At 51.8% G+C, this 14086-nt stretch overlaps 2 long non-coding RNA genes across 2 annotated transcripts; one reads left to right on the top strand and one right to left on the bottom strand.

The window, feature by feature from the left end:
- Positions 1-6292: 6292 nt before the first annotated feature.
- On the top strand, positions 6293-7136 carry LOC309341381. Its single transcript, XR_014156284.1, has 2 exons — positions 6293-6604; positions 7056-7136. It is a non-coding gene; the product is annotated as an uncharacterized lncRNA (long non-coding RNA).
- On the bottom strand, positions 6337-7077 carry LOC309341408. Its single transcript, XR_014156309.1, has 2 exons — positions 6975-7077; positions 6337-6722 (listed from the first exon to the last, which is right to left on the bottom strand). It is a non-coding gene; the product is annotated as an uncharacterized lncRNA (long non-coding RNA).
- Positions 7137-14086: the final 6950 nt, after the last annotated feature.

The following is a 14086-nucleotide window of genomic DNA, read 5'->3' as shown; positions in this document are numbered from 1 at the left end:
AAACAATGCCCGACCTGAAGAATTTGAAGGAAATGATTCAGCAGAGGAAACACAGCCCAGAATAACTAAGGAGATAGTACAAGAATACTTGGCTAGTTTAGATGTATTCAAGTCTCCAGGGCCAGATGAACTGCATCCAAGAGTATTAAAAGAACTGGCAGATGTGATCTCAGAACCACTGGCAGTCATCTTTGAGAATTCCTGGAGAACAGGCGAAGTCCCGGCAGACTGGAGGAGGGCAAATGTTGTCCCTATTTTCAAAAAGGGGAAAAGAGAGGACCCAAATAATTACCGCCCAGTCAGTCTGACATCAATACCAGGGAAGATTCTGGAGCAGATCATTAAGCAAACAGTCTGTGAGCACCTAGAAAGGAATGCTGTGATCACCAATAGTCAGCATGGATTTCTGAAAAATAAGCCATGTCAGACTAACCTGATCTCGTTTTTTGACAGAATTACAAGCCTGGTAGATGAAGGGAACGCAGTGGATGTAGCCTACCTTGATTTCAGCAAGGCATTTGACAAGGTGCCCCATGATATTCTTGTAAAGAAGCTGGTAAAATGCGGTCTTGACTATGCTACCACTCAGTGGATTTGTAACTGGCTGTCTGAGTGAACCCAAAGGGTGCTCATCAATGGTTCCTCTTCATCCTGGAGAAGAGTGACTAGTGGGGTGCCACAGGGTTCTGTCTTGGGCCCGGTCTTATTCAACATCTTTATCAACGACTTGGATGATGGACTCAAGGGCATCCTGATCAAATTTGCAGATGACACCAAACTGGGAGGGGTGGCTAACACCCCAGATGACAGGATCACACTACAAAACGACCTTGACAGATTAGAGAACTGGGCCAAAACAAACAAGATGAATTTTAACAGGGAGAAATGTAAAGTATTGCACTTGGGCAAAAAAAATGAGAGGCACAAATACAAGATGGGTGACACCTGGCTTGAGAGCAGTCCATGTGAAAAGGATCTAGGAGTCTTGGTTGACCACAAACTTGACATGAGCCAACAGTGTGACGCGGCAGCTAAAAAGCCAATGCAATTCTGGGCTGCATCAATAGGAGTATAGCATCTACATCAAGGGAAGTAATAGTGCCACTGTATTCTGCTCTGGTCAGACCTCACCTGGAGTACTGTGTCCAGTTCTGGGCACCACAGTTCAAGAAGGACACTGACAAACTGGGACGTGTCCAGAGGAGGGCAACCAAAATGGTCCAAGGCCTGGAAACGATGCCTTGTGAGGAACGGCTAAGGGAGCTGGGCATGTTTAGCCTGGAGAAGAGGAGGTTAAGGGGTGATATGATAGCCATGTTCATATATATAAAAGGATGTCACATAGAGGAGGGAGAAAGGTTGTTTTCTGCTGCTCCAGAGAAGCGGACACGGAGCAATGGTTCCAAACTACAAGAAAAAAGATTCCACCTAAACATTAGGAAGAACTTCCTGGCAGTAAGAGCTGTTCGACAGTGGAATTTGCTGCCAAGGAGTGTGGTGGAGTCTCCTTCTTTGGAGGTCTTTAAGCAGAGGCTTGACGACCATATGTCAGGAGTGCTCTGATGGTGTTTCCTGCTTGGCAGGGGGTTGGACTCGATGGCCCTTGTGGGCCATAGAACTCTATGATTCTATGATTCTATGATCAGTGAATTCTTACATTTGGTATCAAAGGCCCTTTGAACAGATAGGAAGAAGCTGTGATGAAGTGTTTTGTGGGGACAAGTCACAAAAGTCACAAAAGTGATGGTGCTGATTTTGGTGGTGGGCTGCATGTGCCACCTCTCCCCCAACATATACATAAATTCCTGCAACACCCAGGACATCCCCCTGAAACTCCAGGCCAGGGACTCCTCCAGCCCCCCAAGCAGGAGGGGGGGAAAGAGCTCCTCCCCAAAGCTGCACCCCCCAGGAAGGTCTTGGGAGATGTAGTTCAGCGAGGGAGGAGGACCGCAGAGGCAGCTTCAGTGGAGAGACCAGGGGACAGAAGAGGAGCCGGGCTGTGGCAGGATCAGGCCAAAGGGTGCCCAGCACCCTCTTCTGGCAGCAGCCAGCCAGATGCTCACCACGGGACCCGAGCGCAAGCGCCTCCTAGTGGTCCAGCTGTAGAACTGCCAGCCCATTTGCAAAGCTAAGCAGGGTCCAGTCTGGTTTCGCATTGGATGGGGAACCAGGGCACTGGGGCACTGCAGGGGGCTGGACTAGATGCCCCTTGGGGATCCCTTCCGTCTCAGCAGTTCTAGGACTTGCCTGGAGGCGGCAGCCGCTGACCCCCTTCCCTGCTCTGTCTCCCGCAGGCCCCCTGGTCTTCTCCTACGACTTGGCCACCGGGATGGTGAAGCAGCGCTCCTGGCCGGCCCTGGCCAACTGCTCCTCTGCCGTGCGCTGGCTGGAGCACTATTACTGCTTCCAGGGCATCCAGTTCTTGCGCTTTGACCCTGTCACCGGTGAGGTGCCGCCCAAGTACCCGCGGGATGCCAGGGACTACTTCATGCGCTGCCCGGGAAGAGGTGAGCTCCCCCCCATCCCTGCTGCTACTGCTGCTGCTGCTGTGTCTGGGCACTCTGAGAAGGGACCATCTGTCCCCCCACAAGCCAGCAGGCACAAACCCCCCTGAGCCTCCAGAGCCTGTGGGGCTGGTCAGGGAGAGTCTTGCATGCAAGGAAACGGCAAAGAGGGAATCTGGGGGTGCCAGAAGCAAAAGCCCCTCCTCTCCTGCAAGATGCGCTGTGCCAGAGTCCACAGAAGCCAAAGGTGGCTGCCAGGAGCTGTGGTTGGGGGAGACCAGGGCGCCTGGGCACCCTTCTCCCCGAGTGGCAGGGCCTGCTGGCAAGGAACAGCTGCCCTGCGATGCCCACTCAGCCTGGCAGCTCGTGGCAGCCCAGCCAGCTGGACGGCCCGTAGGCCAGGGTGGGGAGGCTGCATGGGCTGAGCTCAGCAGGGACCCCCTCTGGAGCCCAACTCCAAGGCCTTGGCATGGGGGCAGCACGAGAGGCCTGTGCCTACTTCTCCCTGGGCCAATTTGCTCACAGTCCAATTGCCTTTGGCCCCGGGGTGGGGGGCATCTGCAAGGCCCCCCCCCTTGTCAAACAACCCTCAGGGGAACAGGCCAAATGGTGCAGGGGGTTGGACTCGATGGCCCTTGTGGTCTCTTCCAACTCTATGATTCTATGCACTGGGTACCGCCTAGGTTTCGAGCTTCAAGCCCCGCTGACAGGGTCAGCTGCAAAGAAACCAAGGCACCTATGAACACGTGGTCCTGTTGCAGCATGTTTGTTTGGGGGGGTCAGGCCCCACCCAGACTGGGCAGCAAATAAATTGCCATGTGCAGGCAGCTGTATGCCCAACCATGTTTCCTCTTGGCTCATTAGATCAAGGGAGGGCTTGACTGGTGGGGTCCGGAGAGTGGGGGATGCTTTGTTGATAGAGGGATTCCTGGTCCCGGGAGCAGGGCAGCCTCAGTCACCCAAATGGGAAATCTCAGAAAGATCTGCGTTCTAGTTTTTAAAATAAAAAAATTCCTTCCAGTAGCACCTTAGAGACCAACTAAGTTTGTTATTGGTATGAGCTTTCGTGAAGAAGTGTGCATGTACACGAAAGCTCATACCAATAACAAACTTAGTTGGTCTCTAAGGTGCTACTGGAAGGAATTTTTTTATTTTGTTTCGACTACAGCAGACCAACACAGCTACCTACCTGTACCTAGAACTATTTTTAAAAAACTCTTCCTTCCTGGCTTAAAGAAATCATTCAAGGCAGCGCCTCCATCGCTTCGTTCCAGGCACAAATAAATCTTCCTTGTTGACTTCAACTGTACATTGAAATGCCTTTTGATAATGGCAGAAACTGAAACGCTTCCCAGATTTGTAATGGACAGTTGTGAGGTCTCTGGAGCTGAACTGGCAAGTATGGAAGGGAAGATATTGACTTTGACGGGGACTGAGCCTCCTACAAGCAAACTATCGGCAGAGTCAATTGTGTCAGAACAACAACTCTCTTCTCTGGAGGAGACACATCAGTCCAGGAGGCTCTTCGCGAAGGGGCAGGCGTGGGGCTGGTGAAGGCGTGGGGCCAGGAAAGCGCTCCCACAGGACACCCCAGAAGGCACCAGAGCAAAGGCACCCTCTTGCGATGGGAGCCCCATTTGGATTAAGAAATGTCGAACGGAAGGTATGTTCTGGCCACTGTACATTTCAAAGTTGGGTCACAAACTGGACTGAATTGAGGAATCAGCCTCGCATGCAAAAATGCCCTTCACCTGACGGAATGCAGAGAAAGCCTCGGCTGGTCGAAGAGACAGAGCCCCATTCTCCCACGATGGCCGCCTTGTGCTTCCTCCTGGCTTGGCTCTTCAGCATCAAGTACGTTTCCGAGCACAATTCAAAGTGTTGGTGCTGACCTTTCAAACCCTAAACGGCCTCGGTCCAGTAGACCTGAAGGAGCGTCTCCACCCCCATTGTTCTGCCTGGACACTGAGGTCCAGCACTGAGGGCCTTCTGGCGGTTCTGCAAGAAGCAAAGCTACAGGGAACCAGGCAGAGGGCCTTCTTGGTGGTGGCACCTGCCCTGTGGAATGCCCTCCCATCAGATGTCAAAGAGAACAACAACTACCTAACATTTAGAAGACATCTGAAGGCAGCCCTGTTCAGAGAAGTTTTTAATGTGTGACATTTTAATGTATTTTTCATCTTTGCTGGAAGCCGCCCAGAGTGGCTGGGGAAACCCAGCCAGATGGGCGGGGTACAAATAATTAATTACAATTATTACTATTCTTATAAATCTGGAGGCTGCTATGAGAGGTACCGGCTGTGCAACCCCTGGAACGCCTGGCCTGGTCCCAAACTTGTGGGTCACGTCTGCGTAGGGGTGTTCTAGCTGAAGGATGGCAGGTGCCCCCATCGGAAGGAACTCTGCATAGGGCATCTGGGGTGGGGGCGGCCGCCGTGATGACTGTACCACCTGCTCCCCAGCCCTCAGAAAGTCTGTCTTAGGCACAGCAATTACAACAGGCCTCTCTTTAAAATGGTTTGCATTGCAAAAGAGAGAACAAGTCTTCTCCAAAGCAACTTTCAGGGTTCTTGTTGTAGATTCGTCTCAGCCAAGAGGAGCTTGTTAAAGGCCAACTTTGTTTGTTGTGGATTTCGCAAGCAGGCGATCAGGAAGGTTCTTGCAGTGGTCAGTTAAACAAGAGAGGTGGGACTTGCAGCAAAAGCTGTCCAACAACCAGACCCAATCCTGACTTTCTGAAGCACCGGCCAGAGCAAATGTTGCCCAACTCAGCTGGCAAGCGTGGGATCTTGAAGAGGAAGCCACAGCCAAAAATCTGGCCAGGCAGATGGGGGTGGGGCGGCCGGGACAGAAGAGCTTTGTGCTTCCAGACCGCCAACTATGAGGAAGCCCACCCAGGCGCACCCTGCAAATTCCACAAATTGCACAAGGCTCAGAGAACGGGCGCCTCTGTCTCGGAGGGCAGAGATTGCCGCAGGTGCGCAAAACTCCCGCCTCCTCCAGTTCCAGAGGCTTCCTTCAACTCACATCCAGATTCTTTCCTTCTTTCTCTCCTTCCGTTTTCCTTTTGCAAAGCACTGCTTGCCACCATCACCACCCTTTCTCAATTTATGCAGTCTTAACTCTCCCAGTTGTGGGATCATAAAACCGATTTTAGATTTGGAAGAGACACCGAGGATCATGTAGTCCAACCCCTGCAATGCAGGAATGCGCAGCTGTCCCACACAGGGATTGAACCTGCAACTTGGGTGTTCTCAGAACTAAGCTGAAACCAACTGAGCTATCCATGAGGCCTGATCCTGGCTGTGAGACCCGTGACCAAGGTGGGGAGCTGAGGGCCTCCGATGCCCCTTCCCCACACAACTGATGCCCCACAACCCCCAGGGGACGGCCACTTATGCCTCCTCAACTTCTCCGGCAGTTGCCGCCAAGTTATGATTCTTGATGTAAGAATTTCTTAGTGAAAGCCTTAAACTGAGCCAGAGTAGAAAGCCTAGTGGCCGAGCCCTCAGACTCCCAACTCGGCTTTGGCAAAGGCTTTACCGTGTGGGTCAGGACGACACCTAAGTCAGGCTCTAAAGCCCCGAAGGGAAGAGGTATCCCAGTGGTCAAGTGCACGGCCAAAGTTGGCTAAAGTCGTAGTCCCAGGACGCAGCACACACACCCCCTCCTTGGTGGTGACACGATTTGGAAGGCTGTGAGCAGGAGCAGAGATTCCCAGCCCGCCTTCCTGGGAGTGAGGTGCCAAGAAGTGGGGAGGCAGAAGCAGAAAAGGCAGTTAACAGAAAAATCCGAGGGCTCCCTTGGACAAAAACAAAGACACCAACCTGGATAACTTGGAGCAAAACAGCAGCCTGTAGGCTTGGCCTTTATTGAACTGTTGCAACAGGGTGCTCCCCTCACTTGCAGGAGAGAGGAAGGATGCAGAAAAATGGTGTGCAAGGCCTTATAAAGACTTTTGAAATTGCCACCCTGTAGATCAAGACCACCCCCAGAAACATCATGCATACATCACAGAAAGGAGGGGTTGAGGGAGGAGTTGTGGTGGTAACCTGAGTGTCCTGTCACCTGGCTGGTTCCCCCTTTCCCCCTCCCCATGAGTACTTTCCAGGTGACAGAGGGGAGTTTGCGGTTTCCTGCCCCCAGAGGGAAGAGCTGATTATTGTCCTTTGTTCCAGTCTGTGCTGAATCCACTCCCATATGCAAGTCCTTTGGGACCTTAACAAAATAAAAAAATTCCTTCCAGTAGCACCTTAAAGACCAACTGAGTTAGTTCTAGGTATGAGCTTTCGTGTGCATGCACACTTCTTCAGATAAGTGTGGTATCTGAAGAAGTGTGCATGCACACGAAAGCTCATACCTAGAACTAACTCAGTTGGTCTTTAAGGTGCTACTGGAAGGAATTTTTTTATTTTGTTTTGACCATGGCAGACCAACACGGCTACCTATCTGTAACTGGAACTTTGGGACCTTGATGGTCTTCTGTCTAGGACCATCAGGGTTGGCATAGCAACTGGGCAGGGCTCCTGTGGATGTGCTGGTATGCTCAAGGATTATGGCTGCCCTGTATCAAACCTTCCCCATTTTGTAGTCCTTCTTTCATGGAGTAAAATAGAAATGGAACAGTGCAAATCCGATGTATGGTTGATTTTCTATGAATTTATAACAGAAGCGTAGCGTATGGAGTGTGTGAGTGTGTGTGAAGGTTGTACAAACTGAATGATTGGGGGGGGGGTTCCTGCTACACCCTCAGGTCTCAAAACCAGGCCCAAAGCCTGGGGCCAGGCAGCCTTGTCACCTAGGCATGGCCTGAGCGGCCAGCTCAGCCACTGCTGGCCAGTTCTACTTCCCCCGGACTTTGAGTCTTGCAAGTGCCGCACCTCAGAGCCATAAATTCATCGGCACACAATGAGTGTCCAGGGCTCTCTCAAGGGGGCCCCTTCAAAGCTGCCTGTGCTTCCGGCCAAGGTGCACTCTATGCATGGGGCTGGGAACTTCCAGCATTTCACAATCCCGTTTCCAGGCAGACAATAACTGCAAATTCCCCTGCTCTTTCCAGGGGGTGAAGTGCCTCTGTACCTTTGGAAATTCTCCTCCCCTTGATCGGGCTCTTTCTCCCGAGAGCTGAGGGGCAGGAGCGACCCACATGCCAAAGGCTTTTAGCTGCTTTGCAGCAGCCGGCCCATTCCCCGGTCTGCCAGGGGACTCCCCTCTGAAGGAAGGCGGCAGCGTTTGGGATTTGGGGGTTTAGACAAGGCAAGTAAGCGGCAACAGGAGAGAAGCGTGTGAGATTATGCCGTGAGAGAGAAGAGGGAAAAGCTTTTTCCCCTCCCTCGTGGGCATCCCATGAAACTGAACGCTGGCGGATTCAGGACAGAGAAAACAAAGCCCTTCACACAGCACAGAGTAAAACTGGGGGTGCCCACCAGCCTCAATGGCTTTAAAAGAGGGTTGGGCAATTCATGGAGGAAAGCAAGACTATGGATGCCCACTAGGCATGACAGCTCTGCTCTGATTCTGAATACCAGGAACCACGGGAGGGAAGGGAGCTCTTGTAATCTGGTCCTGCTCGCAGGTTTTGCTTCAGAGCATCCGGTCGGCCACAGGGAGAACAGGAGGCAGGTCCAGACGGTCCCTTTGGCCTGATCCAGAAGGCTCTGCTTATGTCCTTCTTGTTGGTTTTTCTTTATCTTAAAGAGGTGAATAATGCTACTCAGGAACCAGGCTGGTTTCAGAGGTGTATGTTTGTAGTTTGACCTACTTAGCTGCACACCTGTGGTCTCTCAACTTTTGGCCTAATTAAAAGGGGAGTTACTTTCAGCACCGGGTGCAGGAAGGGATGGGATAAGATAATTGGTTAACTGAAACTGCATTTAATTTGATCAAATGTCTTGTAAGCTGCCGGTGAGGAGTGATGGCTTGCAGCGTTTGGCTGTTACGTTTTCAAAAATAAAACTAAGAAAAGATATTGTGGACAGCTTTTTCTTTCTACACTTCATTCACTGCACACAGTTCAACACTCCTGTCCTCCTTGCCAGGACCACAGGGCTCAGGAGGCAGCCCTGTGCCAGCAGCAGCGCCAGGAGCCTGAGTGGTGGGAGGAGAAGAAGTGGCCCTGGGCACCGGCTTGGCCCACAACCCTCTGCTTATGTTCTCATGGAACCCCCAGGTCCAGAGGCAGCGGTTGTGGGCATCTGTCTGTCTTGGCAGACAGTGGGGGGGGTTTGCCTCTGGGGGCAAAGTCAAACTGTTGAAGACTTGCAGCGCCTGCTGTGGCTGTAGAGACGGATGTGGGAAAGGCCTGTTTTGTGGCATCAGGAGGCAGGCGAAGGTGCCCGCCCGGTTGTGCCGCTGCAGATGCACCAGGGCCTTTCCTCTCTCTCTGCCCCTGCCAGCGGCCATTCCCGCTCTGGGCACTGCTATGGATGGACAACCCGACTATCTCCAGGCTCTATGCTCATCTGCAAGGGATTCCCACATGGCGGGGCTGACGTTGCCAGCCTTCCTGTCACGTTGGCAGACATCTTTGCAGCGTAGTTCGTTTGCCAACAGGCCTGGGGCCAGAAGCCAGCTCCCCGGAGATCACATCCTTGGGGATCCTGCTGCATCTTCCATTCTGTGCTCATGACCAAGCCAGCATAGATGTCGCTTGGACAGAAGGGCAGACGTGCTGAGAATGGGGGCTTAGAGAGCACATCTCTGCTGGAGGCTCTGTCCTGCAACGTGATGCCCCAAATCTTCCTGTTGCAGCACACTGAGAAGGCATGGAGGTGCTGTTTGGGGCCAGAGGCCTTCTCTCTGCCTTCCTGGGTTCTGAGGGGAATTTGGTGTTATGTACTGAAGTTCTCACCCTGGGCCAGCAGGGGGATACTATAGATAGTTTTCACTCAGGTCCGCATATGTAAAAAAGGAATTGAAAGTGACTGTGATTGGATAGTTACAGAAAATTGTTACTGTTGCTTTGCAGTTGAGCTCTACATAAGCAGGTTGGCTGAACCCTTCAGTTCAGTTCAGTTCTGTTCTGTGCCTGTGAATAAACAAGAGCTGTTTGAAGAATTGCTGTTGTGATAGGAATTTTGAGGTCTTAGATATATGGTAATGTTCATAAGCGTACCAACCAAGGACGTACATAGATCAGCACAGGAAGACCGACCTGGAACCATTTTGTTTCCTAAGCTGAGCAAATGTTTTCTCTGCAAGGTCAAAGTGGGAAACCTCCCCATTGTCTCTTTCCTCACAAATCCTGTCTTACGGGTATGTCTGTGTTTGAATAGGGTGTGAGCCTGTGACCTGGCCCAGGAACTAAGTATTTATCATTACAAAAGACTGGCCAGCCTCCCCAGGAAATCCAATCAAGTAACCTGCCAGACAGGAGATAAACAAGGACAGGAGAAAAACAACATTCAAAATTTCTGTTTTAGACCGCCTTTTCTGTGATGTAGGTATGATGTATCTGAGAATCATAGAATCATAGAGTTGGAAGAGACCACAAGGGCCATCGAGTCCAACCCCCTACCAAGCAGGAAACACCATCAGAGCACTCCTGACATATGGTCGTCAAGCCTCTGCTTAAAGACCTCCAAAGAAGGAGACTCCACCACACTCCTTGGCAGCAAATTCCACTGTCGAACAGCTCTTACTGCCAGGAAGTTCTTCCTAATGTTTAGGTGGAATCTTTTTTCTTGTAGTTTGGAACCATTGCTCCGTGTCCGCTTCTCTGGAGCAGCAGAAAACAACCTTTCTAGCTCCTCTATGTGACATCCTTTTATATATTTGAACATGGCTATCATGTCACCCCTTAACCTCCTCTTCTCCAGGCTAAACATGCCCAGCTCCCTTAGCCGTTCCTCATAAGGCATCGTTTCCAGGCCTTGGACCATTTTGGTTGCCCTCCTCTGGACACGTTCCAGTTTGTCAGTGTCCTTCTTGAACTGTGGTGCCCAGAACTGGACACAGTACTCCAGGTGAGGTCTGACCAGAGCAGAATACAGTGGCACTATTACTTCCCTTGATCTAGATGCTATACTCCTATTGATGCAGCCCAGAATTGCATTGGCTTTTTTAGCTGCCGCGTCACACTGTTGGCTCATGTCAAGTTTGTGGTCAACCAAGCCTCCTAGATCCTTTTCACATGTACTGCTCTCAAGCCAGGCGTCACCCATCTTGTATTTGTGCCTCTCCCCCTTTTTTTTGCCCAACTGCAATACTTTACATTTCTCCCAGTTAAAGTTCATCTTGTTTGTTTTGGCCCAGTTCTCTAATCTGTCAAGGTCGTTTTGAAGTGTGATCCTGTCCTCTGGGGTGTTAGCCACCCCTCCCAGTTTGGTGTCATCTGCAAATTTGATCAGGATGCCTTTGAGTCCATCATCCAAGTCGTTGATAAAGATGTTGAATAAGACCGGGCCCAAGACAGAACCCTGTGGCACCCCACTAGTCACTCTTCTCCAGGATGAAGAGGAACCATTGATGAGCACCCTTTGGGTTCGGTCAGTCAGCCAGTTACAAATCCACTGAGTGGTAGCATAGTCAAGACCGCATTTTCAAAAAGTCCATATAAGGCCTTGCGCGCCATTTTTCAGGGTTCCTCGTCTCTCCTGCAGGCGAGGGGAGCCCCCTGTTGCATGGAATCGATAAAGATCAGGCTTAGGAGCTGCCTTGCTTCTCCATCTTCTCTGCTTGGCCTCTGTTCTCTTCTCCTGCCCACAGGGAACCTACCTAAGGACTCTATCTGGGCTCTTGGATACCCCATCAGGGGAAAGGGCAGATCTTGTTCGCAACCCACACGTTCCCCCCCCCCCCCGCACTGAAGCCTCTGCTCATGTTCGGACGGAGCCTCCAGCTGCAGAGGCAGCCCACCAGCCCGGGCGCCCCCGGGAGGCCTCTTCCGGCGGAGCTCTCCCCCGCCCCTCCCCTCCCGCCCCTCCCGCCCCGCCTCTTCCGGGCTTAGGACGCCGCAGGCCCCGCCCCGCCCGAGGAGGCCCCGCCCCCAGGGCCGCGGCTGGGCTGCCGACGTGTCGCGGGAGCGGAGGAGCCATTCAAAGAAAGAGGCGCCACCTGATTGGCCGCCGCCAGAGCCGGAGAGGCGGGCGTTGGACGTCAGAGGCAGGTGACGTTCTTCTGTGGGCGGGGATTCCGCTTCGCCGCGCCCAGAGAGTGGGAGGATCCGGGCGAATGAATGGCGGGACGTCCCGCCAATCACACTCGGGATACGGGATTGCCCCCCGTTTTCATTGGCCGGCTGGCGAGGCGGGCGTGAACTTCCTCCGACCTTCTCGGTCTCCGCTGAACCGCCTCGGCCGGCCGCCGTCTCCTCCGTCTGCTGGCCAAGGCCGCTGCCCCAAGCGGGGTTCTCCGCCGCCCTGCAATTCCCTGGCTACTGCTCTGACCAATCAGGGCCTGCGGCTGGAGGGGCCTCTCTGCTCCAATTGGTCGAGAGGGCCTTGGGGGCGGGACGCTTCGCTGCTTCTCCCGGGGCGGGGCCGCGCAGGCGCACACGCGGCAAAGGGAGACGCGTGCCTCTGGGCGTGTGCAGAGCGCCGCTCGCGCTCTCCCGAGGACGGAGCCTGGCCGAGAAGCCCCAGGCCGGGCCAGCTCCCCCGTGGCTGCGCCGGCGGCCAGGGCGCTCTGCACATGCTCAGGAGTCCGATCCTGCAGCAGCCTCTGCTGGGGCTCTTGAGAAATGCGGGGGGGGGGGAGTTGGGGGAGCGGTGTATCATGAATGGGGAAAAAAGGCTTAAAATAACTTTTGTTAAGAGTCCAGAAGCTTTCTTATTAGGAATTGCAGGTACCGAGATTCCGAAGCAACAGGAAAGATTATATGTAGGCAACAACGGCAGCGGGGATGTTGCTGTTGTTGAGTCGTTTAGTCGTGTCCGCCTCTTCGCGACCCCCTGGACCAGAGCACGCCAGGCCCTCCTGTCTTCCACTGCCTCCCTCATGCTGGTCTCTTCGAGAACACTGTCCCATCATCTTGTCCTTTGTCGTCCCCTTCTCCTTGCGCCCTCCATCTTTCCCAACATCAGGGTCTTTTCCAGGGAGTCTTCTCTTCTCATGAGGTGGCCAAAGTCTTGGAGCCTCAGCTTCACGATCCGTCCTTCCAGTGAGCACTCAGGGCTGATTTCCTTCAGAATGGAGAGGTTTGATCTTCTTGCAGTCCATGGGACTCTCAAGAGTCTCCTCCAGCACCAGAATTCAAAAGCATCCATTCTTCGGCAATCAACCTTCTTGATGGTCCAGCTCTCACTTCCATACATCACTACTGGGAAAACCATGGCTTTAACTATACGGACCTTTTTTGGCAAGGTGATGTCTCTGCTTTTTAAGATGCTGTCTAGGTTTGCCATCGCCTTTCTCCCAAGGAGCTGCTGTCACCATCTGCAGTGATCATGGAACCCAAGAAAGTAAAATCTCTCACTACCTCCATTTCTTCCCCTTCTATTTGCCAGGAGGTGATGGGACCAGTGGCCATGATCTTCGTTTTTTTGATGTTGAGCTTCAGACCATATTTTGCGCTCTCATCCTTCAGCCTCATTAAAAGGTTCTTTAATTCCTCCTCATTTTCTGCCATCAAGGTTGTGTCATCTGCATATCTGAAGTTGATATTTCTTCCGGCAATCTTAATTCCGGCTAGGGATTCATCCAGCCCAGCCTTTTGCATGATGAATTCTGCATATAAGTTAAATAAGCAGGGAGACAATATACAGCCTTGTCGTACTCCTTTCCCAATTTTGAACCAATCAGTTGTTCCATATCCAGTTCCAACTGTAGCTTCTTGTCCCACATAGAGATTTCTCAGGAGACAGATGAGGTGATCAGGCACTCCCATTTCTTTAAGAACTTACCATAGTTTGCTGTGGTCGACACAGTCAAAGGCTTTTGCGTAGTCAATGAAGCAGAAGTAGATGTCTTTCTGGAACTCTCTAGCTTTCTCCATAATCCAGCGCATGTTTGCAATTTGGTCTCTGGTTCCTCTGCCCCTTCGAAATCCAGCTTGCACTTCTGGGAGTTCTCGGTCCACATACTGCTTAAGCCTGCCTTGTAGAATTCTTCCTTGTAGAATTCTTGTAGAATTCTGGGGGTCTAAGCATAATCTTGCTAGCATGTGAAATGAGTGCAATTGTGCGGCAGTTGGAGCATTCTTTGGCACTGCCCTTCTTTGGGATTGGGATGTAGACTGATCTTCTCCAATCCTCTGGCCACTACCTGGGATGTTATTAGCCCCCAAGGATGCAACAGTGCCTTCCAAAGAAGAAGCCAAAATGATGGGCTCTGGAAAAATGGCAAAACTTACTGTGAAATTAAGGAACCAAAAAGATAATGACTTTGAAAAAGAATGGGAAAAATTTATAATGTACCTAAGAGAGTTTTTGAAATATATATATAAAAAAATTAAAAATCTTCCAGGAGCACCTTAGAGACGAACTAAGACCCATAACAAATTTAGTTGGTCTCTAAAGTGCTACTGGACAATTTGTATATATATATATTATATTTTGACTGTATCAGATCAACACGGCTACCTACCTGAATGTAAGAGAGCATCGTAAGCAAATCAAAACATTAGCTGGACTCTAAAAATCACT

Source organism: Podarcis erhardii (assembly GCF_964252035.2).
Source record: "Podarcis erhardii genome assembly, chromosome: 4".
In the NCBI taxonomy this organism is placed as follows: domain Eukaryota; kingdom Metazoa; phylum Chordata; class Lepidosauria; order Squamata; family Lacertidae; genus Podarcis; species Podarcis erhardii.
Note: the sequence above shows the minus strand (reverse complement) of the source record. Positions and strands in the feature narration are given on the sequence as shown.